Here is a 27985-nt window from a genome sequence, read left to right on the forward strand (position 1 = left end):
GTGAGTTTCTCGCCAGCGGGACCTTTCAAATGGGCCCAGCAGGATGCATCCGTGGAAATGGTGCCACCTAACGCAGGGCTGCGGCCAGCAGGACCTGAAAGGCTACAGCGGGCTCTGTTTCTGCTCTCTTGAGCCTCTGCACGGTTTTCCTTGGTTTTTGTCTGTTTCGAGGATGCTTCCCCCTTTCTTGGGCTTACCTAGCCTTCTGAGCTTCCTTGTTGAGTATGACAAAGCCCTGAGAAGGCATTTTTATCGCATAATTGTGTTATCCCGGTGGCTGGATAAATGACCTGCAAATGTGGGTGACTCAGTAGCTCTGAGGGTGTTCAATATCCAAGACAGAGGTGGGAAGGAAATGTTCAGCCAGGCGTCAGAGGATCTCTTCTCTGCTTTACACTGGGGCCCTGGTTTGCTGACAATCCTCACACTCGATCCAAAATGGGGATAATGAAGTCCCACGGATTCAGCTTCAGCTGAGAGCTGCCTCCAGCACAGTCTTGTGTGAGTAACAGTTTCTATGTTTTGGGCGAAGGGCGGGCGTCAGTTGATCTTATTTGTGGTGGTGCTTATGGTGGCTTTTCCATAAGGAATGTAGGCTTTATTAGCTTTGGCAAGGGAATCCTGAGTGATAAATTGGAAGAATGTTTCAGGAAATTCTGGAACCTGCAGTGAATCTGTAATCTGTATGAAATTGAGATTTGGATTCTCACGATTTCCTAATGCTACCCCGAAACCCAGTAGTTGAGAGAGTCGTAGAGCTTCAGTTGTGCTTCCCCGGTTCCCCTTTTTAAAAGGAACACATTGCTTTCATCTAGAATGTTCTGAGCTCTGAGTGCTGCCGGCAGAGTGACCAGCTCTCTGCATCAGAGGGGAAGCCAGGGCTGCGCTCACGGCATCGCGGCAGCTGGGAGCTGACCCTGGACCTCAGGCACGTGTGATGCTGACCATTTTCTGTAAACTCCAAGGGTGTAGTGGTCTCCTTGGCCCTTTACAGTCTTCTGTAGCTTTTGATGTGCCTGCACTTTATAGATTTTTCAGAAGTAGACGGCCTTTTCCCACACCCTTGGGCTGAGTTTCATCAGAGGCTGGTGTGTGGGAAGCACCACACCCACATTCTGACAGGGAAGACTCTGGTGCCCAACTGAGGTCAGAGTGGAAATTTGTTCTTCCTTCCCTTCAGTCTGGTCCAGCTGCTCCCTGCTTGGCCAGAAGAAAATCATGCTTATCCAAGTCGTAGGCAAACCCCCGAAGTCAAACATTTATCTTTTTTCTTTAATATGCCCATTCCCAGGAGGAACTTAAGGGCTTTGAGAACTGACACCTTAGGACGGTAGTTTTCTTCAGACTATAAAAACCTTGGTGTGTGACAATACTGAACATTGCCTGATCCCTGTGATCCTGTAAAACAGTGATGGTTAAGACATTCCCCCTCCCCACAACTGCGCCCCCACTTTTACTGCAAGAAGCCCCTTCCCATGTGGCTTAGGCTGACTAGGCCTGTGTAGGTGGGTTGGACAGCACTGGGCCGAGCCAGGGACTGGTGTGGCCAAAGTGGGTAGCGATATGTTGCCAGAACAAAACTACAGTGCAACCAGCCCTGCTGGTAGGGAGAAGGAGGCCTGCCTAGCAGGACCATCCACCTCTGTCCTGGCCCCAAGCCCAGACTGCCTGCCTGTACTGGACATTGCCTGGTCCAGGAGGCCTGGGCATGTGGGTCAGGTGGTGTGTCCCTGGGTTCCAGACTTTGGTGGTCCCTTGGGAACTGAGCATCCTGTGGGCAGGAGGAGGGTCCGCGGTCCACTGTTTGCATGTGCCCCTGGGAGTGTGCCCCCACCCCAGCTTCTCAGCCTGCACGGGGATGTGGCCAGGGCTCCTCACCTGCTCTGTGGCTCCAGCTCTGAACAGCTCACTGGTGACTCTGAGAGCTTCCTCCCCAAAACATGGGTCCTCGTCTGTGGGAATGGGGTGTCCCAGGCCCCCTGCAGGCAGGAACACAGCCCCAGCTCCTCTGGTGGGCTCTCCTGGGCTATCTTACCTACTGGCTTCTGAGAGCTGGTTGGCCAAACTTGGTGTTCTGTTTTTATCTTGGGCTCTTTCTTAGTGTGTGTTTTTCTGTAACTACTGCTGTGTAGATCTTCTATTTGAGTTTTAGGTAGAGAATCTTGCCCAGCCAGAGGTCCCCCACCCCAGAGATCCTCCACTTTGGCGCCCCCAGGCTGGTCCTGCCTGTGCTCCGCTTGGTGTGAGTGTTAAGTGTGATGGATCCACGTGGGTACTTGACCCTGCATCTCCTTCCTCCTTGTTGCTGAGGCCATTTCTGTTCTCTCTTTCTCCACCTGAACTGCATCTGAAGCCAAGATGAAGGATGAGAAGTGGCTGCTAAGAAGGACCCTCCTGCAGCGAATCTGCTGTGAGGAGGCTGTGCTGGCCCAGCCTGTCATTTCCTTCTCTAAGCTCATTCCAGAGGTCGGCCAGGGGCAGCCTGTCCCTGCCTGCTCTTGTGGCCCGTGAATCAAGAATGGATTTTATATTTCCAAATGGTTGAACAAATAAAAAACTAACACTTCATGACACTGAGAAGTTCCACGTCCATAAGTAAAGTTTGATGGGGCTGCAGTCATGCCCATCTCTTCACAGGCCACCTGCAGAAGGCTGCTGTGGTACAGCCATGGCAGAGTTGCATCCTTGAGGCAAAGATCAGTTGGCAAAGCTGAAAATACTGACTCCTGGCTCTTTAGGGAAACAGTTTCCAGTCCCTGGTTTAAAGGTTGTGTGGCAGGACCCCAGGATCTTAGTCAGCTTGTTCTTCACTCAGGGCCTGCTGTGGTCTTTGCTAGTATGTCTGTAAAGTCTGCGTGCTATGGTGCCTCTCATGGGGGCGTTGAGCTCTGTCATGCTAGATTTCAGGGAGTCTGCCTCATGGTCACCTGTCTCACCAACAGACCCTGTGGCCAGATTCAAACTAGCAGGAACAGTTGGTCTTTGGCAGCAGGGATAACTTTGAGCTGAGTTGCCACCCACCCTGAGGTGGTCCCATGACACCCAATGTCTGGGTCAAGGTTGGGGCAGGGCTGGTGTCCTGAACTGCCCTGCGATGTGGATCGTAATGGCCAGGGGGGAGAGGGGGTTGCTATTACTCCCCATATCATGGGGAGTGCCTCACCCCCTGCGATGTGGATCGTAATAGCCAATTACTGCCCCTGCAATGTGTGTCCATTATTAACAGTCTCTTTTATTCAGGATATTAGGAACAATTTCACAGGTTGCGTGTACACAGCCTGCGACAGGAGAACAAATACCATCCTCTGCACCTCCGGATATTAGGAACCATATCACACAATGGGTGTACACTTTTTGGGAGATTTGGGGTAATGTCGTCCTGTGTTTCCCTGAATATTCAGAGAAATATCACAGGGCGGCTGTGCACCTACTACTCTCTCGGCAGGAACATACTTTACCTACTGGAAATTAGGAGCAATATCACAGACTGGGTGTCAAGCCACTGTCATATTAGAAGTAATATCATGCTCTCCCCCACAAGTTATGAGGAACAATATCACAGGGAGGTGTGTAGCTTCTCCGGTAGTGGGAGTAGTATCATCTCTTCCTTTAGATGACAGGAACAGTATCACAGGGTGGGTGTATACCCCATGTGTTTTTGGAAGCAATGTCATTTTCTCTTCTAGGTTTTAAGATTCATATCACAGGCGGGGTGTACACTCCTTGTTATATTGGATGGAATCTCATCCTCTTTCAACTTGTATCTTTAGAACAATATCCCATGGGGGCTGTCCATCCCTTCAATATTGGTACTAAGACCATCTTCTCCTTTCCTGGATATAAGAAACAATATCACAGGAGGGGTGTACACCCCTTGCAATATTCGTAGTAATACCATCTCTCCCCTGTGGTTATTAAGGACAAAATCCCAGGGTGGCTGTATGGTTCCTACTTTATCGGGAGTAATATCATCCATTCACCCACTGGATATCAGAAACCATATCACAGAAGAAGTGTCCACCCCTTCGATATTGTCATCCATGTCATCTTCTTCCTGCCTGGATATTAGGAACGATACCCCAGGGTTGGGGGCGGTGTACACCCACTGCGATCTTGAAAGTAAAATCATCCTCTTTCCCGCTGGATATTAGGAACTATATCACAGGTGTGTGTGCACCTTCTGGGATAGTGGGAGTACTATCAGCCTCCACCCTGCTGCATATTAGGAACAATATACAGGGGGAGGGTAGTTACACTCCTGTGATATTGAAAGCAATATTCTTCTCTTTCCCCTATACAGTAGGCACTACATCACGGAGGTCTGTACACCTTCTGCGATATTGGGATTAATGTTGTCTTCTCCCCCACAGAATGTCAAACTCTATCACAGAAGGGTGTACACCCCCTGTGATATGGCCAGTAATATCGTCTCTACCTTTGGATACGAGGAACAACATCACAGAGGGTGTGTACACTCCCCTGCAATATTTGTCATAATGTTATCCTCTCTTCCCTGGATATTAGAAATGATATCCCTGGTGGAGGGAGGTGGAGTACATTAAGAACAACATGACTGGGTGGGTGTACTCCCCCTCCGATATTGGGAATAGTATCCTCTCTTCCCTAACATATTAACATCACAGGAGGGATGTACAGCCACAGTCCCTGCGTTATTGGGAGTAATAGCGTCTTCTCCCACTCTTGATATAAGGAACAATATCCCAGGGTTTGTGTACATCCCTTGAGATATTGGGCATATAGTCATGTCCCAATGTGGATATTGGGCGTAGTGTCCCAGGGGGTGTACACCTTCTTTGATATTGGGAGTAATATCATCCTTTCCCCTCAGGATCGCAGGCAAAATATTGAAGGGGTTTTACAACTCGTGCGATATGGGCAGTAATATCATCCTCTCCCCACCTGGATGTTAGGAACTACATCACGGGCGGCTGTACACTTCTTGCCATATTGGGAGTCTTATCATCCTCTCCCATCATGGATATTAAGAACAATATTACAAAGGAGGTGTACACCGGCTGAGATACTGAGAGAAATATTATCCTCTCCCTTTCGGGACATTAGGAACAATATCGCAGGAGGTGTGTACAACCCCTGCGATATTGGGAGTCATATCCTCTCCCCCGAATATAAGAAACATGATCACATGGAGGATGTGTCTTCCCCCCCGTGATATTGGGAGTCATATGTTATTCGGAACAGTAGCACAGTGGGCATATAAAACCCCTGCCATATTGCCACTAGTATCATCGTCTCCCTCCCAGGATATAAGGAACAATATCACAAGGGGGTGTACACCCCCTGCGATATTGGGGGTAATATCTTCTTCTCCCCGGCTGGCTATTAGTAATATCTTCCTCTCCCTGGCTGGATGTTAGGGAAAATATCATAGTGGAGGTCCACGCCCCTTGCGATACTGAGAGTAATATCCTCTCGCACCCTGGATAGAAGGAACAAGATGATCGAAGGGATGTACACACACTGTGGTAGTTTCAATAATGTCATCCTCTAACCCTGGCTATTAGGAATAACATCACAGAGGAGTGTACACTTTCTGAGACATTGGGAGTAATATCTTCTCCCTGCTGGATATCAGGAACAAGAATATTAATTATTATAATAAATATAATAAAAATAGTAATCACTGATATTAATGACAATCAAGATACTAAATATACACACTGGTTAAAAATGATAATGATTAGTATTAATATTAATACTATAATAAAATGATATCAACAATTAATGTTACTTAAATCACTGAGTGATGCTGGCAATAAAATAAGAATATTGATAAATGACATTAATATTAAAAATTAATTTTTGGCATCCATCTATATAAAATAATTATTCATAATTAATGGTAAAATATTGATAGTATTGATAATTATTAAAATCAATTCTTCACGTTTAATAATTATATCATCATTCCCTGAGCAATACACTGAAGGTGTACACCCCTCTGTGAAAGAGGTCATTATTTCCAGAGGGTGAGATAATACCCACAATACCCTAAACAGGCTGTCAGTCCACCATGACTCCCAATAGCCAAGGGGGGGAGAGGGGGTGGCTCCCAATAGCCAAGGGGGGGAAGAGGGGGTGGCTATTGGTCCCCACCTCGTGGGGGTGCCTCACTCCCCTGACAATATCTCTGATGGGTGTACTCCACGTGCAGTACAATGAATAATATTACCTTCTCTGCCTTTAGGTCTTGACAACAATATCATATGGCGGAGGACACGCCAGCACTGTTAGAAGTATGATCATTCTCTCTTCTTCTGAATAATAGGAAAAACATCTCAGGCGATTTGGACAACCCCTTTAATATTGAAAGTAGTATCGTCCTCTCCCAACGTGAATATTAGTAACCATATCAGAGGGGGCGTGCTGACTTCCTCGATATTGGTTGCGAAATCATCCTCTCCTCCCTGGGTATAAGAAACAATGTGACAATCGGGATAGACACCCCCTGCGACTTTAGGAGTAATATCTCTGCCTGGATATTAGGACCACGATGGACACACAGCGTGTTTACGATTTTGTGAGTAATATCATCTCCCCCTCTAGACATTATGAACAGTATCAAAGACGAGTGTACGCCCTCTGCAATATAGGGCTGAATATCATCCTCTCCCCGCCTGGATATTAGGAAGAATATCAAAGGAGTATTTATAACCCCTTCGATATTCTGAGTAATATCATCCTCTTCCAGGTGGAAATTAGGAACAGCGTGTACACCCCCTGCGATATTGAAAGTAATATCATCCTCTTCCCTCCTGGATCATGGGAACAACATCGCTGAGGGTTGTACACTTTCTGCGATATTGGGAGTAACATCTTCTGTGCCTTGGAATATTAAGGACAATATCACGGGGGGACATGTACATCTTCTGCAATATTGGGAATAATATTATCCTCTTTTCCCCTGCATATTAGGAAAGATATCACAGAGTGATTGCTCACCTCCTGCGATATGGGGATTAATACCATCTTCTCCCCTTCCGGATATCAGGAAGAGTATCACACGGGGTTGTACAGTGTCTGCGATACTGGGAGTAATATCAACCTCTCGGCCTTGAGATATTAAGAAGAATATCACAGGGTGGATGTTCACCCCCTGCCATATTGGGAGTAATATCAGCCTCTCCCCTCCATGGATATTAGGAACAATATCCCAGACTGGGTGTATGCCTCCTGCTCTATGGGGGAGTCATATCATCCTCTCCCTTCCAAGATATTAATAACAATATCACAGGGCGGATGAACACAGCCTGCTATACTGGAATTATTATCATCCTCTCCCCCTTCGGATACTAAGAACAATATCACAGAAGATCTGTACCCTCCCTGCGATATTGGGAGTAATATCATATGCTTCTTCCGTGAATATTAGGATCAATATCACCAGGTAGCTGACCATTCGTTGCTATGTTGGGAGTCACGTCATACTCCATCCCACTAGATATTAGGATCAGTGTCACAGCGTGATTGTACACCTACTACAATATTAAAACTAATACCATGCTCTCCGTCCCTGGATATTAGGAACGACATCACAGGTAGGTGTACACCCTCTGCGGTATTAGGAGTAATATGATTAAACACCAATGATCGATTTTAATAATTATCAATGACACAATAGGATACCATTATTAATTATGGATAACTATTTTACATATATGATTATGCACGCTTAAAATTATTAATGTCATTTAACAATATCAGTTCTTAATATTAATCATTATTTTATTACTGACATCTCTTAGTTTTGATTTAAACAACATTAATTGCTCATTATTTTATTAATAGTGATATTACTATTATTAATGCTATTCATTCACATTTTTAACCAGTATTATCTTTATTGTGATTATTAATATCGATGATTATTTTTATTATATTTATTAATATTAATAGATTTGTTCCTGATATCCGGCGGGGAGAGGATATTACTCCCAACATCGAAGAAAGTGTACACCCCTCTATGATGTTATTCCTAATAGCCAGGGGGTAGAGGATAACATTATTGAACCTGTCGCAGTGGGTGTACATCCCCTCGGTGGTCTTATTTCTTATATCCTGGGTGGGAGAGGATGATACGACTCCCAATGTTGCAGGGGGTGTAGACCTCCCCCGTGATACTGTCCCTAACATCCAAAGGTGGAGTGGATGATATTTCTTCCGATTTCGCAGTGGGTGTACATCCCCTCTGTGATATGATTGCTACTATCCAGGGGGCGAGAGGATGATATCAGTCTCAATATTGCAGGAGGTGTACACTCCCTAGTGATATTGTTCCTAATATCCAGGAACAGAGAGGATATCGCCCCCAATAGAGCAGGGGGTGTACACCCTTCTGTGACATTGTTCCTAATAGCTAGAGGGGGAGAGGAAGATATTACTCCCAATATTGCAGGGGGTGTATACCTCCTTGTGATGTTGTTCCCTATGTCCTGGGAGGGAGACGATGATACCAGTGGCAATATCACAGGGGGTGTACACACCCACTGTGATATTGTTCTGAATATCCAGAGGGAGAGAAAATGATATGACTCCCAATATCACAGGGGGTGTACATCCTCCTGTGATATTGTTTCTTATATTCAGGGGGAGAGGATGATATGACTCCCAATATCACAGGGGTTGTACACACCTCCTGCGATATTGTTCCTGAGATCCTGAAGGAGAGAGCATAATATTTCTCTCAATATCGTAGGGGGTGTACCCCTACTTTATAATATTGTTCTTAATATCCACGATGGGAGACGATATGACTCCCAATATCGCAAGAAGTGTACAGCCATCTGTGATATAGTTCCTAACATCTAGGTGGGGAGAGGATGATATTACTGCCCATATCGCACGAGTTGTAAAACCCCTTCGATATTTTGCCTACAATCCTAAGGGGAGAGGATGATATTGCTCCCAATATCGAAGAAGGCGTACACCCCCCTGTGACTCTATGCCCAATATCCACGTTGAAAGACGATGATATTACTCCCAATATCGTGGGTGATGTACAGACACACTGGGATCTTGTTCCTTATATCGAGAGGAGGAGAAGATGCTATTGCTCCCAGTAACGCAGGGATTGTGGCTGTACACCCCTCCTGTGTTACTGTTCTTAATATCATAGAAAAGAGAGGATGATACTACACCCAATATCGCAGGGGGTGTACATCCACCCAGTGATATTGTTCTTAATGTACTCCACTTCCCACCACCAGGGATATCGCTCCTAATATCCAGGGGAAGAAAGGATAACATGCTCAATATTGCGTGGCAGTGTTCACACCCTCTGTGATGTTGTTCCTAGTATCCAAAGGTAGAGACGATATTACTGGCCATATCGCAGGGGGTGTACACCCTTCTGTGATATTGTTTTTGACATTCAGTGGGGGAGAGAATAACATGAATCCCAATATCGCTGAAGGTGTACAGACCCCTGTGATATAGTTCCTAATGTACAGGGGAAAGAGAAGAATATTGCTTTCAATATCGCAGGGGTTGTAACCACCCTGCCCCCTTTATATTGTTCCTAATATGCAGCGGGGTGGAGGCTGATAGTACTCCCACTATCCCAGAAGGTGCACACACACCTTGGTAGTGATATTACTACCAACATTGCAAGGGGTGTACACCCCTCCTGTGATATTGTTTCTTATATCCAGGAAAGGAGAAGATGGTATTACTACCAATATTGAAGAGATATACAACCCCCATGGGATATTGTTCTAAAGATACAGGTTGAAAAGGATGAGACTCCATCCAGTATAACAAGGGGTGTACACCCCGCCTGTGATATGAATCGTAAAACCTAGAAGAAGAGAGAATGACATTGCTTCCAAAAACACACGGGGTGTACACCCACACTGTGATATTGTTCCTGTCATCTAAAGGAAGAGTTGATACTACTCCCAGTACTGGAGAAGGTACACACCTCCCTGTGATATTGTTCCTCATAACTTGTGGGGGAGAACATGATATTACTTCCAACATGACAGTGGCTTGACACCCAGTATGTGATACTGGTTCTGCACACCAACTCTGTGCCCCTCGTTTCCCATGCGTTCTCTCCACAGTTTTGGAACCTCGGGGGAGGCTTTGTCTTTGGTTACAGATGAAGAGAGGAAGGGTCTGAGAGATTAAGCAAGTTTGTTACTGGAAAGGGGTTCCGATCCAGACCCTAAGAGGTTTCTTGGATCTCACAGAAGAATTTGGGGCGAGTCCATAAAGTGAAAGCAAGTTTATTAGGAAAGAAAAGGAATAAAGGAATGGCTACTCTGGCCGGGCGCAGTGGCTCACTCCTGTAATCCTATAACTTTGGGATGCCGAGGCAGGTGGATCACCTGAGGTGAGAAGTTCAAGACCAGCCTGGTCCAACATGGCAAAACCCTGTCTCCACTAAAATACAAAAAATTAACGTGGCGTGGTGGCAGGTGCCTGTAATCCCAGCTACTAGGAAGGCTGAGGCAGGAGAATCGCTTGAACCCAGGAGATGGAGGTTGTAGTGAGCCAAGATCACGCCACTTCATTCCAGTTCGGCCAACAGAGCGAGACTCCATCTCAAAAAAAAAAAGAAAAAAAAGAATGGCTGCTCCACAGGCAGAGTGGCCCCAAAGGCTGCTGGTTGCCCATTTTCATGGTTATTTCTTGATCATACGCTAAACAAGGGTTGGACTACTCATGAGTGTTCCAGGAAAGGGGTGGGCAATTCCCAGAACTGAGAGTTTCTGCCCTTCCTTCTGAGACCATGTAGGGAACCTCCAGATGTTGCCATGGCATCTGTAAACTGTCTTGGCGCTGGTGGGAGTGTCTTGTAGCAGCTAATGCATTATAATTAGCACATAATGAGCCGTGAGGACAATCACAGGTCACTCTCGTGGGCCATCTTGGGTTTGGTGGGCTTTGACCGGCTTCTCTTACTGCAACCTGCTTTATCAGCAAGGTCTTTATGAGCTGTATCTTGTGCCGACCTCCTATCTCATCCTGTGACTAAGAATGCCTAGCCTCCTGGGAATGCGGCCCAGCAGGTCTCAGCCTCCCTTTACCCAGCCCCCATTCAAGATGGAGTCGCTCTGGCTCACGTGCCTCTGACAAGTTGGCCTGGGTTGAGTGTTCCCTAGTGTGTGGTTGTTGGAGCTGTTCCTAGGAGTAAGAGGTATTGTCAGTAGGAAACAGGCCTCTGTTAGCCCTGGGGCTGGCACTCTGCCCCAGTATGTCAGCCTCATTTTAGTGGTGACAAAACTGGGGCTCAGAGACATCAACTCCCTCACCCCGAACACCCAGACTGTGCGTGGTGGGCTGGGGTTTGAATGTGGGGCTTGAAGACCCATCATCTCCTCTGGTCCCCCAATCTCTGCTGCCCAAGAGGAACAGGATCCCAGGATCCAGTCCCCTCATGGCACCAGCCAGGGTGGGTGGAGATTGGGAGGCACAGTTCCAAAGCCCCCCGGACTCTGAGGCAGGTCGGGGACCGAGAGCAACCCGGACCTGTGGACCCCACCCCGAGAAGAGTGGCTGCATGCCCGGCCAAGCGGGCAGGAGATCTGTGTCCTCAGTAAACGTGACGGCGCTTCCCACTCCTCCAGCCAGGCCATGCTGTCTTCACGTTTCCAATCATGCGGCCTCCTTTCCAATTCCCAAGCCCAACCCACAGAGACAGCGATCTGGGGTCCACGTGAGGTTTGTCAGCAGCTCTGACCCGCTGCTTCCCGCCAGCCCCACGGCCGGTTCTGGAAAGCTCTCTGCTGCCCCCTGGTGGGGAAGCTCGGGGCAGGGCTCTGGCTGCAAGCATGGGGTCCCAGAACCTCCTGGCTCTGTCACCTCTGCTGGGTGGAAAACCAACCGAGGACTGAAGCAGCAGATGGGTGCCTGATTCCTTATTATCAGAGCTCCACCCACTGGCAAGTCTCTGGGCCTCAGTTTCCCCTTCCATTAAATGAGGGGCTTGGGGGATACCAAGGAGGGGTAACAGCTTAGTGAGGATGGCAGGTTTCTTCCGGGGAGATGAACACGTTTTGAAACTACATGGCGTGAGTGGTTGCACAGGACTGTGAATGCACAAATGCCACCACATTATTCGCGTTGATATAGTTAATTGCATGCGATGTGGATGTCACCTCATTTAAAGTGTTTAAAATAGGGGTCTGGGAGAGTGCAGTGTATGTGAGAATCACGTGGGACACCCACAGTCTCTGAACCTCGGTTTCCTTGCCGTAAACTGGCAAAGAGACCGTGTGAGCTGTGTTCCCTGGGGCCAAGAGATTCCAAGAAGGAAAACCTGGGATTCCAGGGACTGGGATGAGGGCCGGGGGCCGGAAGGGGAGGGGGCCTGTGGGGATGGCATAGGGGGCAGCCCAGATAAGGCTTTCAATACTGGGTAGCAGCGTGTACACAGGCGGAGATCCCTGCATCTCACTTCCCGCAGGGCTGACCGGTAGCCAGAGGTGGGACTGGCCAGGCTCGGCCCAGCCAAGTCTGGGAGCAGAGGACACTGAGTGAGGGATCCCCGGGTGTCACCCTCACTGGCCTGTGGCTCTCCTGACACCACAAAAGAGGTCCAGGAGCTGACCTTGGGTCCTAATGGGGGACACCTTCCTGGCAGCAAGCTGGCAGGGTGGTGTGGTGGTCAGTGTACTGGGCTCTGTGTCTCCGCCCCTACCTGCTGTGTGACGGTGGGCGAGACACCTAACCTCTCTGTGCCTCTGTTCAATGGTGAACAGGGGCACTAGCAACCCCCACATGCGGGCACAGTGGCCTGAAGGATAAAGGCAAGGGTGGCACGAGACCTACAGCAAAAGCTCTGAGCAGGGAGAGCAGGGAGCTGCCCAGGGAGTTCTACCACCATCTCCCCTCTGGCCACCAAGGAAACCGAGGCTCATGGTGACCCGGCCCAATCAGGGTCCTTCTCATCCCCAAGATCAGAGGGCTGCCACCAGGGAAGGAGCTGACCCCTAGACACAGCCCAGGAAGCACACAGGGAAGGATGCCCTGGGGACTTCAGTATGTTATTGCAAAAAAACATTGCTATTTGAACCCTGCTTTCATGCCTCCATTTCCCAGAAAATGAGCCACGGGAGACACCAGGAGAGGCAGGAGACCATCCTCCTTGCACAAAACCCACTGTCCTCAGCGAGGGTGGTTGGGGCCAACCAGGGGACCCACCCGCAGAGTGGCAGAGGAGGCAGGTTGACCCTGCAGACATTGAGCTCTGTGGCGAAGGTCCTGGCCTTCTGATAGAAGAAGAGCAACTTCTCGCGGTCCAGGAGGAAGTTGTGGGTGATGGTGGCTGGCCGCGTGTAGGTCTTCAGCTGTGCCCTTCTTGTTGCCCAGGTCCACGGCGGCCGCCCGTACCAGCTGGTAGTACCCAGCTGCATCAAACCATTCCTGAAGGGGACAGGCCATGCTCAGCAAAAGGGGGACTCGGAGCCTGTCTTCCCAGAGGCTGCTCCCATCTCCAGGTCATTCCACATGTCCAGCCAATGCTGGCTCACCCCATGAGCCCCGAAGCCTGTGACACTGCTGTGGTCTCAGCTGCAGGAGGTGGGGACAACCCTGAAACCCCTGGAAGCCTTCCTGACTATCCCTATGCTCCACTCACCCCAAGCCTCTTGCCCCAGTCCCACCCTCTCTGTAGGCAGTGGTTGCTTCCCCCATGGGCTAAGGTCAGGGCAGACCTGCTCTGAGAGTTCCATGCAGGACCCGTGGCTCCAAGCCACAGCAGGGGCACAGCGTTGAGTGACCCAGGCTCCCCTCTGGCCCCTGTCCATGCTGACCATTTCCAGGCCCTCCACGGGCCAGGCCAGGTATAAAACCATCTCACAGTGTCCTCCCTGGCAATGTTCCCTGAAATATTGACAGAGTGTGACTCCCCAGACATCCACTCCCATTTTCAATGCATCTTTGGCTCAAACTCACCATCCCTGGTTTGGGATGCTGCCTCCCAGACCTCCACCTTGACCCTCCCATCTCCCCCTTGGCTTCTCCCCAGGCGCCTCCTCCACATGGGGGACTCCCAAGGGACCTCTCTAAGACCCAGGCCTGGCCTGTCCCTCTTTACCATCTCAAGATGGCTCCCAGGGCCAAGGACAAAGTCCAAGATGCAGCAGTCCATTCCCTCACTGCCCCGCCCCACACATGGAACAGGGGCATGAGAAGACCTTGAGTCACGGCCGCTGCTCATCCAATGCCCCCCGGCCCAGCCAAACACTGGACTCTGTGCTGGGTGCATGGCTGAGGCTAACATCCTTGCTCCCAGTCTGAGGGACCTGGGACTGAACACTGACCACAAAGGTGGCCCGGGCTGTGGCAGAGGGAAGCCCAGGAGCCTGTGGGGGGCCCTGGACGCCCCTGACTCAGCCGGGGGTGGGAGGCAAGGGCTTCCTGAAGGGGTGGGGACATCCTAACTGAACAGGAAGGAGCCAGCCAAAGCATGTCTGCGTGTGCGTGTTTGTGTGCCTGTGTGTACGTGTGCGCCTGTATGGGCCTGTGTCTGTGCATTTGCGTGTGCATTTCCATGTGCCTGTAGTGTGTGCAGCAGCTAGTGAGTGGCAGGCTGAGCCAGGACACACCTAATCCACCCTATTCCAGGGCTCACTCTCACGTGTAGACTAAAGGGGACCTCATTTTAGAGGCAATCAGCTAGGATGCCCATTTACCCCTGCCTCTCTGCCAGCCTTCCAGGCCCCATCCAGCCCAGCTTTCTCTCCCACTCCTCTGGGCCCTGGGTCCAGAGCCTCCTATACAAGGAGGAGGGTGTGGCCTTGGAAAGACAGCCACCCCTGGGGAATTCCGAGGCCGGCCTCCCTGTGGGAAGCTGGCCTGGGCTGACAGCATAGTCACGATGAGGCCCAGAGGGCTGTGCATGGGCAGGAGGTGAAGGAGGCTTCTGCCCCTCAACCCCAACCATGGACTTTGGCCTCTCAGGTACTACTTGGCCCTTTCATTCCTCTTGGGCAGGCGGAGTGGGCGGCAGGCTTCACCAACAGAGATAAAGGCCCACTTCTGGGAGGCCCGTCCCCTGGGTCCCAGGCGAGTCCCTGAGCCGTGAGCAGCGTCCCTCTGGGCCTGACACCTGGCACCTCCCTGTCTGGCTGGGACTTGGGAGGCCACAGGGACTGCTTCTGACCACCAGGTGTCGCCAGCACTGGGCGGGGGCCTCCCGGGCAGCCCCAGGCCTGTGGTGAGGGATACAGGGCGGGGTCTTAGGGCTGCTCCAGCTCCTCATGTTGTTCTAAGGCCAAGATCTGGGTGCCTGGACTAGAGCGCCTTGGCCCCTCAGCCCATAAGGAGTACTGATGCGGTGCCGGTGCGATGCTGAGGAGGGGCAAGTGTCTGCTGGGCAGAGGGGTGGAGACACCCCAGGTCTGAGTCTGCCAGTCCCAGCTCTCCACCCCTGCAGGGGTGGTGGCAGAGAGCGCACAGCACCTCCCCTTGAGACAGACCCGACCCAGCAAGGTCTCAGCCTGGCTGGCTGGGGCCCTGCCCCACTGCACCTGCTGTGAGCTGGGGTTCCCCTGTCTGTGAAGCGGATGGTAAGACACGGGTCCCACCCCACCCTTCCTGGGTGATGTGAAGATTCAAGGTGTCTCGGGACTCCAGGAAAGAGTTGCTCAGTGCAGGCTGGCACCCTGGACAGGCTTCCTAGAGGAGGCACTGGGATTTGGGTTGGATCTTGCAATGTGGATTCAATGTGAGGATGATGCCATCCTCCAAAATGTCCTCCCCCCGACCCTGTTTTCTTTCTTAAATGCAACTTGACACTTGACTGTCGAGACTCAGTTTGGTGTCCTCCTCCAGGAGGGCCCCCTGACTACAATCCCCCTTCTTTACCAGAAGCCACCATTGCCCGCTCATGTGTCAGCCTCCCAGGCTGAGACTGAGTTCTTGAGGGTGGGGCCTGGCCAGCTTGGGAGCTGGGTTGTATCTGCTTACCTTGCCTGTTCCTCCAGCCACGTGCAGAGCTCCAGGGAGGCCACTGGGCCATTCTTAAGGAAGGCTGGAACCCAGGCCCCTGGGGTCTGGGTGGAGATCCTACTCCAAGGGGGCTGGAAACACCCCGAGCCCTGCCCCTCCCCACCGACCTTCACGTAGTAGAAGATGATGTCACCGAGCACCAGGTACACCTTCACGTAGTAGAGGGTCTCCTCGTCAAACTCCAGCAGTGAGTTGCAGAGCTATAGGGCCTTGAGGTAGAAGTGCTCCGCCAGCTTGCCATGGCCCAGCAAGTGGTGCAGGGCGGCCAGCCGGTGGTAGGCCACGTGCTCATTCAGCCAGTCCCCTGGGGTGCAGGCCAAAGGGGCAGGTGTGAGGATGTGGCTCCCTGGGGCAGTCAGGGCACAGGCCCCTCAGGAGCAGGTATGCAGAGCCCGGGCAGCACCTGGCTTACCTCCAGGCACCTGTGGTCACCTGGGCAGTTCTGGCCAGTCCCTTCTGGGTTCCCAGACTCACTTTCCCATCTGCAAAGCAGAACTACTAAGGCTTGCCCCTGTCTACTGTGAGGCTTTGGCAAAGTCGGGCTTGGATGGCCCAGCTCTGTGCCTACACATAGCCACCTGCCTTTGCTCACTGGTTTTAACCAGGGGAGCCCACAACTGATGCAGTCCAGGTGCTCCCGGGCACCCTGGCTCCATGCAACCCAGACGTGACATCCGACTCCTCCTGGGTGTGTCATGATCAGAGCCCCTTACCTTGGGGAGTCACCGCATGCCTGAGCTCCAGGTCCCCCCCCAGATGCACAAACCCACCTAGGCTGTCTCTGATGTCCTCCCCTTTTCAGGGAGAGTGCTGTGGAGCCTGCATTCAATGCATTCCCACACAGCTGCACACCTACTGTGTACTGCGCCCCAAGGCACAAGGCATTGGGGCATGCGGCCCGCCCAGGGTTCCCTGTCTCTGGAGGAGGACAGACAATCCTGGCACAGCACCAGGGGATGCCCGGCCTTAAGGGGCAGGCTGCTGGAAGGGGAACTGGGATTTCATCAGCCAGAGAGCTGTGTGGTTGATGAGGGTGGGAAGGGCACAAGACAAAGGGAATGTGCCACTCAGCCTGGCACATACAGGGACCGAGATGCCTGGCATGTCTGGAAGGCAGAGGGCACACTGGGTGGCCCTTGTGGTCAGCAGCGGGAAGAGACAGAGGAAGCAGAGCTCAGCACTGCATGAGAGACCTCGGGCTGTGCCGCACGGCCTGACGGGGAAGCCAGGTGGTCAGATCTGCCTGCCTGGACAGGAGACCAGGAAAATCCAGCAGCTGTTTCAGCTACTGCCCTACAGACATAGAGGCTAGGTTCTGGCAAAGTGTGGATCCTGGTAGGACGGGGGCTCAGGGGACTTACCCAGAGTGATGCTGAGTGCTAGGGCCATGTGGGCAACCTCCAAGCCCTCCTGGGGCTCCTCCAGCAGTGCCACCAGCTTGTTGCACAGCTGCAGCTGTGGCTCCACCTTGCGGTTGCCCATAGTCACTGCCAGGGGCAGGGTCAGGTCCTACCACACAGGCAGGTGGGGTCAGGCTTCCCGCAGCACCCACCTTACCCAGCGCCTTCCTCAGAGCTCAAACATGTGCTTGGAGCATCCCACGCCCGAGTTACCCCTGCACCTCCTGCATGTCCTCAGAGCTCTGGGATAATGCACGGTTCAGACACCCAAGTTGGGGGTTGAAGAGTCACCTGAGGCCCATCTAGCTACACCCGGCAGCCTCAGACCAGCCTCTCCCACCTGGGTACCAGGGGTCTGGCTAGGGGGAGCCAGCACTCCTCTCTGCTTTAAAAACACATTTATCTGTGCCCAGGGCTGAGCCACACCCTGAGCTCAGAGGAAGGGAGAAGCCATCCCCGCTTCTGGGTGCAGGCAGACTTGGGCCCTGGCCCTCCCACTGACATGCTGTGTGTCCTTTGACATGTCCCTGTGCTTCTCTGAGCCTCAGCTTCCTCATCTGGAAGATGGGGACAGGACTTCCCACTCATGGTTGCTTAAGATCATTAGGTGCAAGGGTAGAACCACTGTCATGTACAGACCCGAGCATTTATCCCGGCCAGGGGGCACAGTCAATATCATTCTCGGTGAGACCACTAGGCAAGGACAGGGCCATTGCCACATCCAGGCCCCAAGCGTTTGTCCCGGGCAGGGGCACAGTCAATATCATTCCAGGTGAGACCACTGGGAAACTAAGCATGTGCATGGGTGGCCTTGCCTCCAGGTGGGAGGCCTCTGCCCTGCCACACCTGTGCCTCAGCCCTCCAGGCGACCCCCTGAGGCACACATACATCAGCCCACAGGCCAACTCACCCGTTAGAAGGACACTGCTTTCTCCCGCTCCCAGGCCTCGTTGAAGATGTCTCCAGCCCCAGGTTGGAGTAGCCTGTGTACAGGACCACATTCTGTGCCACCTGAAAGGAGCAGAAGTTCCCTCAAGACCCACACCTGGGAGGTGGCCACACCCACCTTCACCAGCCTCCTTCCTCTCACACACTGCAGGTACACCTGAGCATTTTTCAGACCTGTGCATTAGGGCTGCCCCACCACTGGCATGAGGACAATGAACTGATGCACTTGAGTGCCAGGAGGTGACTGAGCAGCTGCAGCCCAGGAGCCCGACACCTGTGAATCCTACCACCAGGGATAGCCCTAGCCCACCCCCCCCACACTCAAACAGTCTCCGTGGCCCCCAGATTGCTGGGAGCCCATCACCTGGTTCCTTTCTGCGTTGCCACATCCCTGCCGCAGCTCAGGGCCACACATCAACAGTGTTTGTGGGTGGGCCTGGTCCCCTCTTGGCCATGAGCTCTTGATCCTTCTCCTCAGCTCAATGAGGTATACAGCAGGTGCTCAATAATGAAAGCTTCACCAGGCTCGTGGGCTTCACAATTTGTTCCAGATCACACTGTGTTTGGGAAAGCCTCTGAAAACAGCCGCTATGATAGATTCATTTTGTAAGGAGATGTGCCACGTGTCGCTTGGAGCACGTTCTTCTGTGTGTTAACTGAGTGGTCCCATTCTTTGAGCATGAGCTGTATACCAGCAGGTGCCAGGCACTGTGAGGGGCCACACCTCTGCCCTCAGGGAGAAGATGCTGGCCACTGGGGGAGAATGTGAGGGAACCAGTTGGAGGGAGGGAAAAGGCATACAACAGGTGCTCAGCAGTGGCTTAGGAATGAGTGGATGGATGGATGAGCAGATGTGTAGACACATGGATGGATGAGTGTGTGGATAGATGAATGCTTGGATGGATGGATGGATGGATGGGGGGATGGATGGGTGGTGGAATGATGTATGTATGTATGGGTGGGTAGATTATGGATGGGTGGAGGGTAGATGATGTATGTACATATGGATGGATAGATGGATAGACCAATGTATGGATAAACAAATGGACAGATGGAGGGATGGATGAATGATAGATGGATGATGGATGGATGGAAGGATGAACAGGAGGTGAGTGGATGGATGATGGGAGGATGGATGGATGAATGAATAAATGGATGAATGATGGATGGAAGGATGAACAGGTGGATGGATGGTGGCTGAATGGATGGATGATAAAAGAATGGATGAAGGATGGATGGATGGATGAATGGAAGGATGAATAGGTGAATGGATGGATGATAAAAGGATGGATGAATGATGGAAGGATGGATGAATGGATGCATGGAAGAATGGATGGAGGGATGGACGAACAGGTGAATGGATGGAGGGACGGGTGAATGGATGGATGATAAAAGGACGGATGATGAATGGATGGACAGGTGAATGGATGGATCATGGATGGATGGAACATGGTTGGATGGATAGAAGGATGAACAGCTGAATGGCTGGATAATGGAAAGATGGATGGATGAAGAGGTGACCAGATGAATGACGGATGTACGGATGGATGATGGATGGATAGAAGGATGAACAGTTGGATGGATGATGGAAAGATGGATGGATGGATGGATGGATGATGGAGGGGTGGGTGGAAAGACGAACAGGGGAATGGATGGATGGATGGAAGGACCCACAGATGTATGGGAAGATGATGGAAGAATGGATGGATGATAAAAGGATAGATGAATGATGGATGGATGATGGATAGATGGATGGAAGGATAAACAGGTAAATAAGTGATGGAAGGATGAACGGATGGATGGACAGAGTGAACAGCACAGGTGCCCTCCTGCATCCCTTGCCACTCACCTGGATGTACAGGTCCACCAGCTCGCTCTGCCGCAGGATGTAGTAGATCTTCCCTCCTTACAGCCAGGCATGCGCCTCCTCTTTCTTCTGGAGGTCAATGAAAATCCCCAGACTTTGGTGTAGTCCAGAGTGGATCTGTAGGTCCTGGAATCAGTCTGCCTCCTCCTGTGGGTCTGGTGACAGATGAATCTGGCATGTGGGGACTGGGAACGGCCCTCTTGTGTGTGCAGTGTTCTGCCCTTCCCAGGCTGCTGGGAGGGCCAGGGTGAACACACATGGCATGGAAAAGATGAAGGACATCCTTCTGAGGGAATCGAGCATCATGCTGCCCTGTGGCAGGAGGAGTGTGCTAGTCCATCTCCCCTGCCTCCCAGACATGGCCTGTGTCTTCTCCAGATGCACCAGGAGCCGTTAGTGTTCAGAGGCTATCTAGGCCGATGGTTCTCAAGGTGGGCAGGCATCACAGTCACTCGGAGGCCTGTCTGTATAGCTTGCTGGCCCTGCCGCCAGAGCTTCTGGTTCCACAGACCTGGGGCAGGACCCAGAACTCCCACTTGCCACAAGCTCCTAGGTGATATAGGTGCTGCTCTGCTGGTCCAGGGACTACACTTTGAGAAGCATGGCTCTAGCACACTGGCCCATTTTCCTCTGTGAACCTGAGGCCAAGACTGGAGCCAGTCTCCTGGGTCCATGGAATCTGCTCCTTCCCTGCTCTCTCAGTAAGTCCGACACTCAAGGGGCTGTGACTGCAGCAATGTCACCAGGCCCTGTGGGTGGGGTGGCCAGGGCCATGGTTACCCCACCAGGTCAGGATGCTCGGGGGAAGCCGAGTGGGCCACATATGGGACGTGAGACCTTGAAACCCTGCCCCAGGGAAGCAGGTGACACAACTGGCTCTGTCTTCTGTGGGAGAGAAGCCACAGGTGGCTGCTGTGGTCACATTTAAGGGGACAGATGAAAGCCAGGAGTGCAGACTCGGGGCAGGCAGAGGCCAGATGACAAAAGCCACCATAGTAGGAAGAACAGCCCAGAGTGCACGTACTGCCTCTGCTGGGGTTGAGATGACCTTTGACCCAACAAGGGAGGCTCAAGCTGGGACTCACGAGCCAGCAGCAGCCCTGGGACGACCCCAGACTCACCAGCTCAAAGCATCTGATGCCAAGTAACCAAATGATCCAAAGGAAAGGGGCTGATGGGGCCCTGGGCCAGCTTCCCTGTGCCCCCCTCCCAACCCCCTTGCCCCCCTCCACACCCCCACCACTGCAAAGCCAGCCCTCACTGCTCAGTGCCCAGGGACAGGTAGAGTTGACTGACGGTCTCCAGGAGCTGCCCCTTCCAGCACCTTGTCAGTCACCTTGTGGGCCAGAGAGAGCTGGAACTCGTGGTAGAGGACACACTGGGCCTCGCTGGGCATGACAACGCTGTAGAAGTAGCACAGCCACTGGACGGCCTGCAGCTGGCCTGGGCAGAAGACAAAATGGAAGATGTCAGCCTCCCAGCATCGAAGCGAGGCTGGCTGGGCTCGGAGGCCCCTGCGCTGTGCTTGTCTCTTTCACACCTCTGTGAACCTGGGCCCCATAGGCGGGGAGCCTGAGCTCAGACAGGCCATGTACCTGTACAAGGGCAGACACCGAGCACACCGTGACATGGGCACAGCTTGGTGCAGATGCTCATGGTAGACACCGGCCTTCTTTACAACTCCCAGGGCCGAGGTCCTGGCCAGGCTCGGCCCCTGCACCAGGGCCTCACAAAGTCCCTCTGGCGAGGACCAGGGCCACCTTCAGCCTGAGCTGATGAGGCCACAGGCACAAGTAGCCCCTGTCGCAGATGGAACCCTGAGAGAGCAAAGCCAAGCGTCATGTCCGCCACACATGGCATCATGTTGGGGGAATGGGGTTCAAAGCCAGCCCCTGGTGTTCCCACACATGCTTCTCTCATGCAACCAGGCTCCAAAACCATAGGCTCACTGGCTTCTCCCAAAGCCACGGTGCTGGGAACAGTGGAAAGCTTCTGCTTTTCTAGTGTCAGAAACATTCCAAAGATTAACACCAGAAACCAGGTACGCCGAATGGACATCTGTCTCACACGCCCCCCAACAACAGCTGAATACACAGTCCTCTTGAGCGCCTATGGGACATTCCCAATGACAGACCATGTGCCAGGCCACAAAACGAGCCTCAGTGAATGGAGAAGGTCTGAGACCAAAGCAGAAGTGTTCTTCAGCTGTACTGGCATGAAACTGGAAATCAAGAGTGAAGGAAAGTGGGAAATTCAAAAATATGTGGAAATTACACACTCCTAAACAACCAGTGAGTCAAAGAAGAGACCATCAGGGAAACTGAAAACTAATTTGAGAAGAATGCAAACAAATGCACAGCCCAGGCCAGCATGGTGGCTCACACCTGTCATCCCAGCACTGTGGGAGGCCGAGGCGGGAGGATCGCTTGAGTCCAGGAGTTTGAGATCAGCCTGGGAAAAATGGTGAAACCTCGTCTCTATAAAAAAATACAAAAATTAGCCGGGTGTCGTGGTGCACATCTGTAATCCCAGCTACTCGGGAAGCTGAGGCATGAGAATGGCTTGAACCTGGGTAGAAGTTGCAGTGAGCCAAGATTGCACCACTGCACCCCAGCCTGGGCAATGGAGCAAAACCTAAAAAAAAAATAGCACAGCGTATCAAAAACTCCAAGATGCAGCTAAGGCAGTGCTGAAAGGGAAATTTATAACTGTAAATGTCTACATTCAAAGAAAGAAGAAAAATCTCAAATCAAAAACCTAACCTTCCACCTTGAGAACTAGAAAATGAACTAAACCCAAAGTGAATAAAAGAAGAAAATAATAAATGTGGGAGTGGAAATGGGAAGTAAAATACAGAGAATGGAAAAACAAAGAGATAGTCAACAGAACCAAAACTGGGTTTTTTGAAAATAATAACAAAATTGACAAGTCTTTCACCAGACTGACCAAGAAAAGAAAGATGATGACTAAAATCAGAGACTGAGCACCATGGCTCACGCCTGTCATCCCAGTGCTTTGTGAGGCTGAGGTGGAAGGATCGCTGAGGCCAGCATTCAAGACCAGCCTGGGGGAACATGATAAGACCCCATCTCTCATAAAAATAAATAAATAAACAATTACAAACCCAAGTTTCTAAAATCAGAAATGAAAGAGGAAACATTATTGCCGACCTGACAGATATAATAGGATTCCATGAAAACACTACGAACAATTGTACACCAACAAATCAGACCATCTAGACACAACAGCCAAACTCCTAGAAGGACATGAACTACCGAAAGTGACTCAAAAATGACCCCAAGTAAGCATGTGGGGTATCAACCCCACCCTCAGTCTCCTCGACCGTTCAGCGCAGGGTGGGGAGACAGGGACGCATGATCTCTATTCCATGGCCTGCATTTCCAAGTCTGAATCCCTCAGCACCCTGGGAGGGCCTCGTAGGAGGAGGTGCCACAGGCTATTGTGCCAGGAGCCACCGGAGGCTGCAGTGGGGGCTGGGGTGCTGGGCTCCTGGAGGGTCTACTTCCAGTCAGAGAATGCCCCTGGTGAAGAAGCCTGGGTATGAACCCCCCACCCCTCCTTGGGCAGATGTGTGGGACCTGGGCCCCTTCACATGGTCCTTTCCAAAATCTCATCCCTCCTAGGGCCAGGAGTGGGTGCCAGGCCTATGCTGGGAAATGGGCAGATTTGGCCACAGCCCCTGGGGCTCTGGTCCAGGCCACAGGAGGCACCTCTGAGTGGTCTCACTGTGCCATGACAAAGCGCTGCAAGGCAGAGGGGACTCAACAGTATCCCTTGTCTCAGCCATTTCCCTGGACTCAACTTCCTCATCTATTCTCTGCAGCCTAGATTTCAGACAGCCCTGCCCACCTACTGTCCGTTTATTGCTCAGTGTGCAGTGACTATTCGACACCACTCCATGGCTCCCCAGTGCTCTTGGGGAAAAGGCCAAGCCACAGCCTGAGGCCCCAGGCCCTGCTCAGCTTTCCAGAAGAGCTTCTCACCATCCAGCACCCAACCCACCCACTCCCAACTCTGAACCTCCCTGTATGAGCCCTGCTCACTCATCCCCGCTCACACTGCCGCTCACTCACCCCCACTCACACCCCACTCATCCCCGCTCACTCACCCCCACTTGCTCACCCCTGAGCCTTCACACAGGCTACACAGCCAGCCCCTCCCCCACCACCAGCCCCTCATCCACACCTATTACTTGACTAAATCCTCTCAACCCTCTGGTCCCAGACTAAAGAGGCTTCCCTAACCCGGGGCCAAGTGCTGCCCTGCCATCAAGCCACTCACCCTTTTGTGGCTTCTCTGGCCTGAAGCTCACGTTCCGCGCTCAGCACCTGCTTCCCGAGGACCCCACAAGCTCCATTTGTGGGTGGGGCCTGGCACACTCTGCACGAGCTGCTTTTGCATGAACTGCTCTGTGGCTTTGGTCAATCACCCGCCCCTTTGTCCTCTGTGAAGTGGGATGACAGGTGCACAGGGCTGCCGAGATACCAAGCAGATAACACAGACACAAGAACTGGCGTTCAGGGCCTGGTTCATGGAGGGGCCCCAAGTCCCAGCTCAGCAGAGCCTGCCTTGATCCCAGGGTTATGGCCAGGGATTTCCAGCACGCACGATTTTCCGTGCTCAAGGCAGGATGGCCCCTGAGCAAACCGGAAAGAGCTGGCTGCCCCAGTAGGGCACAGAGGGCCTGGCTCTGCATGGGAACTGCCTGTCTCCAGGGCGCTTGCCAACATCTGCTGCTGGCCATGACTCAGCACTTTCGATGGTGAAAAAACCACCACTTGTTTCCGAATCACAAACCCCAGGTGTGCCCTGACCCGAGTGGCCCCAGAAGGCGCACAGGAAGAACTAGGGCACTCACTCTCCACGTGGTCCATCTCCACGGCCACCAGAAGGGCCCACTCACAGTAGCCCTTGCACTGCTGGGCCGGGCCCTGGCGGGTGCAGAGGTGACCCAGCTACAGGAATACGTGGGTGAAGTCCCAGCCACACTCCAAACAGGGAAGCCTCGAGAACAGACGCATGGCCTCCAGAAGGTAGTGCTGGGCCAGCCTGCTGGCACCCGCGTGCAGGCACAGGGTCCCGAAGTTGGCCAGCACCACTGCCTGGTTCCTCAGCTGGCCCAGGTCCCAAACCACCCATAGGGCGCAGTAGTAGCCCTCGGCTGCCTGCCTCGTCCGGCCCGTCCTCTTCAGAGCCACGGCCACCATGTTGGCAATCACACCTTCCTGGTGCTCGCTGGCCACCACTGCATCCTGGACAGACTGCAGGATGTTCAAGGCCACCAGGCTCTGCCCATGAAGCACGTGCAGCCAGGCCAGGGCCACCAGGGTGTCCACGATGGCACAGACTCCAGCTACAGCACTGGCTTCCACCACCTGCGTCATGAAGGTGATGGCCGGACCGTGGTAGCCATGGTGGCTGTACGGCTGGGCCAGGCTGTTGTGGAGAAGGCCACGGAGAGCCTGGCCTGTGCCCAGGGTTAGGGAGGCCAGCGCTCGCCTGAGGTAGTGGGAAGTCTGGGTGGGGAGGCTGTGGGCTGGAGGGCGTTCTGGAGCACCAGGTTCATGCTCCTCAGCGAGCCGGCCAGTGAGTCCTGTGTCCTCAATGAGGCCACCTTGACACAGCTCAGCACCAGGTGGGGCAGGCACTTGCGGCTGTAGATGTCAGCCAGGAGCAGGGAGCAGTCTGAGAGCCACGCAGCGTCTGGGGCTTCTGAGTCCCTGTGCAAAAGCAACAGCTGCTCTAGGAAGGACAGGGCCTCCTCGGGCTGCTTGAGGTGCACATGGTGCCTGGCCAGCAGGAAGCAGGCCCGGGCCTCGGCCTGCAGGCTCTGGCCACCCACCGCTCACTGCAGTGCCAGCTGTAGGAGCTCCCCATCCGCCTCGGTGCTGTAGATGTGGCCGGGCATCCCCAGGAGCAGGGTCATGGCTTTGGGAACCACCTGTGTAAAGTTCTCCCGGTTCTGCTTCTGGTAAATGCTGGTCAGGTTGGCGTACATAGCCACCACCTGGAACAGGTCCCCGAAGCTGCCATCCAGGGTCCCCAGTGTTTCCTCAAAGTACACCCGGGCCTGGGACAGCTTGAGCCTCCTGCAGCACAGCCGCCCCAGGAGGAAGCAGAGCCTGGCCAGGGCCATGAGGTGGCCAGCTTTCTTGGCTGCCCCTCAGGCCTGTGCCAGGCGCCCAGTCAGCTCCTCCTCGTCGCTAAAGCTGTAGAACATGCCGCTCAGCCATGGCAGTGCCACGTTGTACAGGCCACGGAAGCTGGCCTTGTATCCAGAGGTGTTCAGGAACAGCAGCCGTGAGATCAGGGCCTCTGGATCCTCCCAGTCGTCTTCAGCTTCCAAGCAGAAGGAGGGCTCCTCGGGGTCCTGCAAGCTCACGTTGCTGGATGCCGCACAGAGACCCCAGGACGCTGGCTCCTGGGGACAACCTGGGCAGGCCTTGCATTGTTCCAGAACATTCCTCACCTTCGGAAGGGTCTCCTGTGGCTCCAGGCCCAGGCAAGGTGGAGGTATTTCTGCAAGTCACAAAAATACCTAGACAGATTAGAGTCCAGCAGTGAGTCCTTGGTCCACTGGGGGCAGGGTCCCCGCATCCCCGTCCTCTGTGTCCCTGGTGCAGCTTGCCATGAGCCCTTGAGAATATGTGCAATGAAAACCGGGGCCTGGAGCACGTAGGAACTCCAGCACTATGGGGACAGAGAGAACACGCAGGCCCGTGGCCCGACTCTCTACGAAATCACCTCCTGCCTGCTTTGTCGCCCACCTGACAGCTGGTTTTAGGAGACTATGTCAGCTGAGCAATCCCTCAGAGATGCCTTTCCCTTTAGAAGATCAAAGGCTTCTGGCGGGCACGTGGCTCAAGCCTGTAATCCCAGCACTTTGGGAGGCCGAGACGGGCGGATCACGAGGTCAGGAGATCGAGACCATCCTGGCTAACATGGTGAAACCCCGCTACTAAAAAATACAAAAAACTAGCCAGGCGAGGTGACGGGTGCCTGTAGTCCCAGCTACTCGGGAGGCTGAGGCAGGAGAATGGCGAAAACCCAGGAGGCGGAGCTTGCAGTGAGCTGAGATCCGGATGGCCACTGCACGCTCCAGCCTGGGTGGCAGAGCGAGACTCCGTCTCAAAAAAAAAAAAAAATAGAAAGAATCAAAGCCTTCTAACTGGACCCATGTGTATGCAGCACTGCAACTACAAATGTAACTTCTGTCAGCATATTGGGCCTCCCGGTGGGGTACAGGAATCCATGAAATCCTCAACAGCCAATCAGAGCTATTGATCAGCTCAAAAGCTGCTATGCAAAATTGGTAAAGCCACCGATGGCACAGGACAGGGGTGTTGTACCCAGGTACCAAGCTCCGTGCAGGGAAACGGACCATCCCTGCAGGAAGGATGGGAAAGCTTCCAGGCCCCTGTAGCCACCTTCACCTTGGATGGTCTGAAAACCTGAAGCCCACAGTTCCTAAAGGGTTAACAAAGGCCAGACTGCTCCAGCAGTCCACTGGCACCTGCTGTCTTTGGTGGATTCCTAGCCAAAGCCCCCTCCCAGAGGTGAGCAAACGAGCACATTTCCTGTTGGAAAACCTGGGATGAAAGGAGGCATTACAGGGAAGGAAAAAACTAGATTTAAACAGACTCTCTTTTTCAAGCTCACGTGTAAAAACTATTTTCAATACAAACTGTCTCCTTATTCATCTGTAAAGCCTTGGAATTAAAAAAATAAATATGATTTAGAGGCAAATGTCTGA

At 52.6% G+C, this 27985-nt stretch overlaps 1 pseudogene; it reads right to left on the minus strand.

Moving 5' to 3' along the window:
• Positions 1 to 13009: 13009 nt before the first annotated feature.
• On the minus strand, positions 13010 to 26758 carry LOC117090166 (annotated as a pseudogene).
• Between the last annotated feature and the right edge of the window lie 1227 nt (positions 26759 to 27985).

Source organism: Trachypithecus francoisi, unplaced genomic scaffold (assembly GCF_009764315.1).
Source record: "Trachypithecus francoisi isolate TF-2019V2 unplaced genomic scaffold, Tfra_2.0 Contig00961, whole genome shotgun sequence".
Classification (NCBI taxonomy): Eukaryota; Metazoa; Chordata; class Mammalia; order Primates; family Cercopithecidae; genus Trachypithecus; species Trachypithecus francoisi.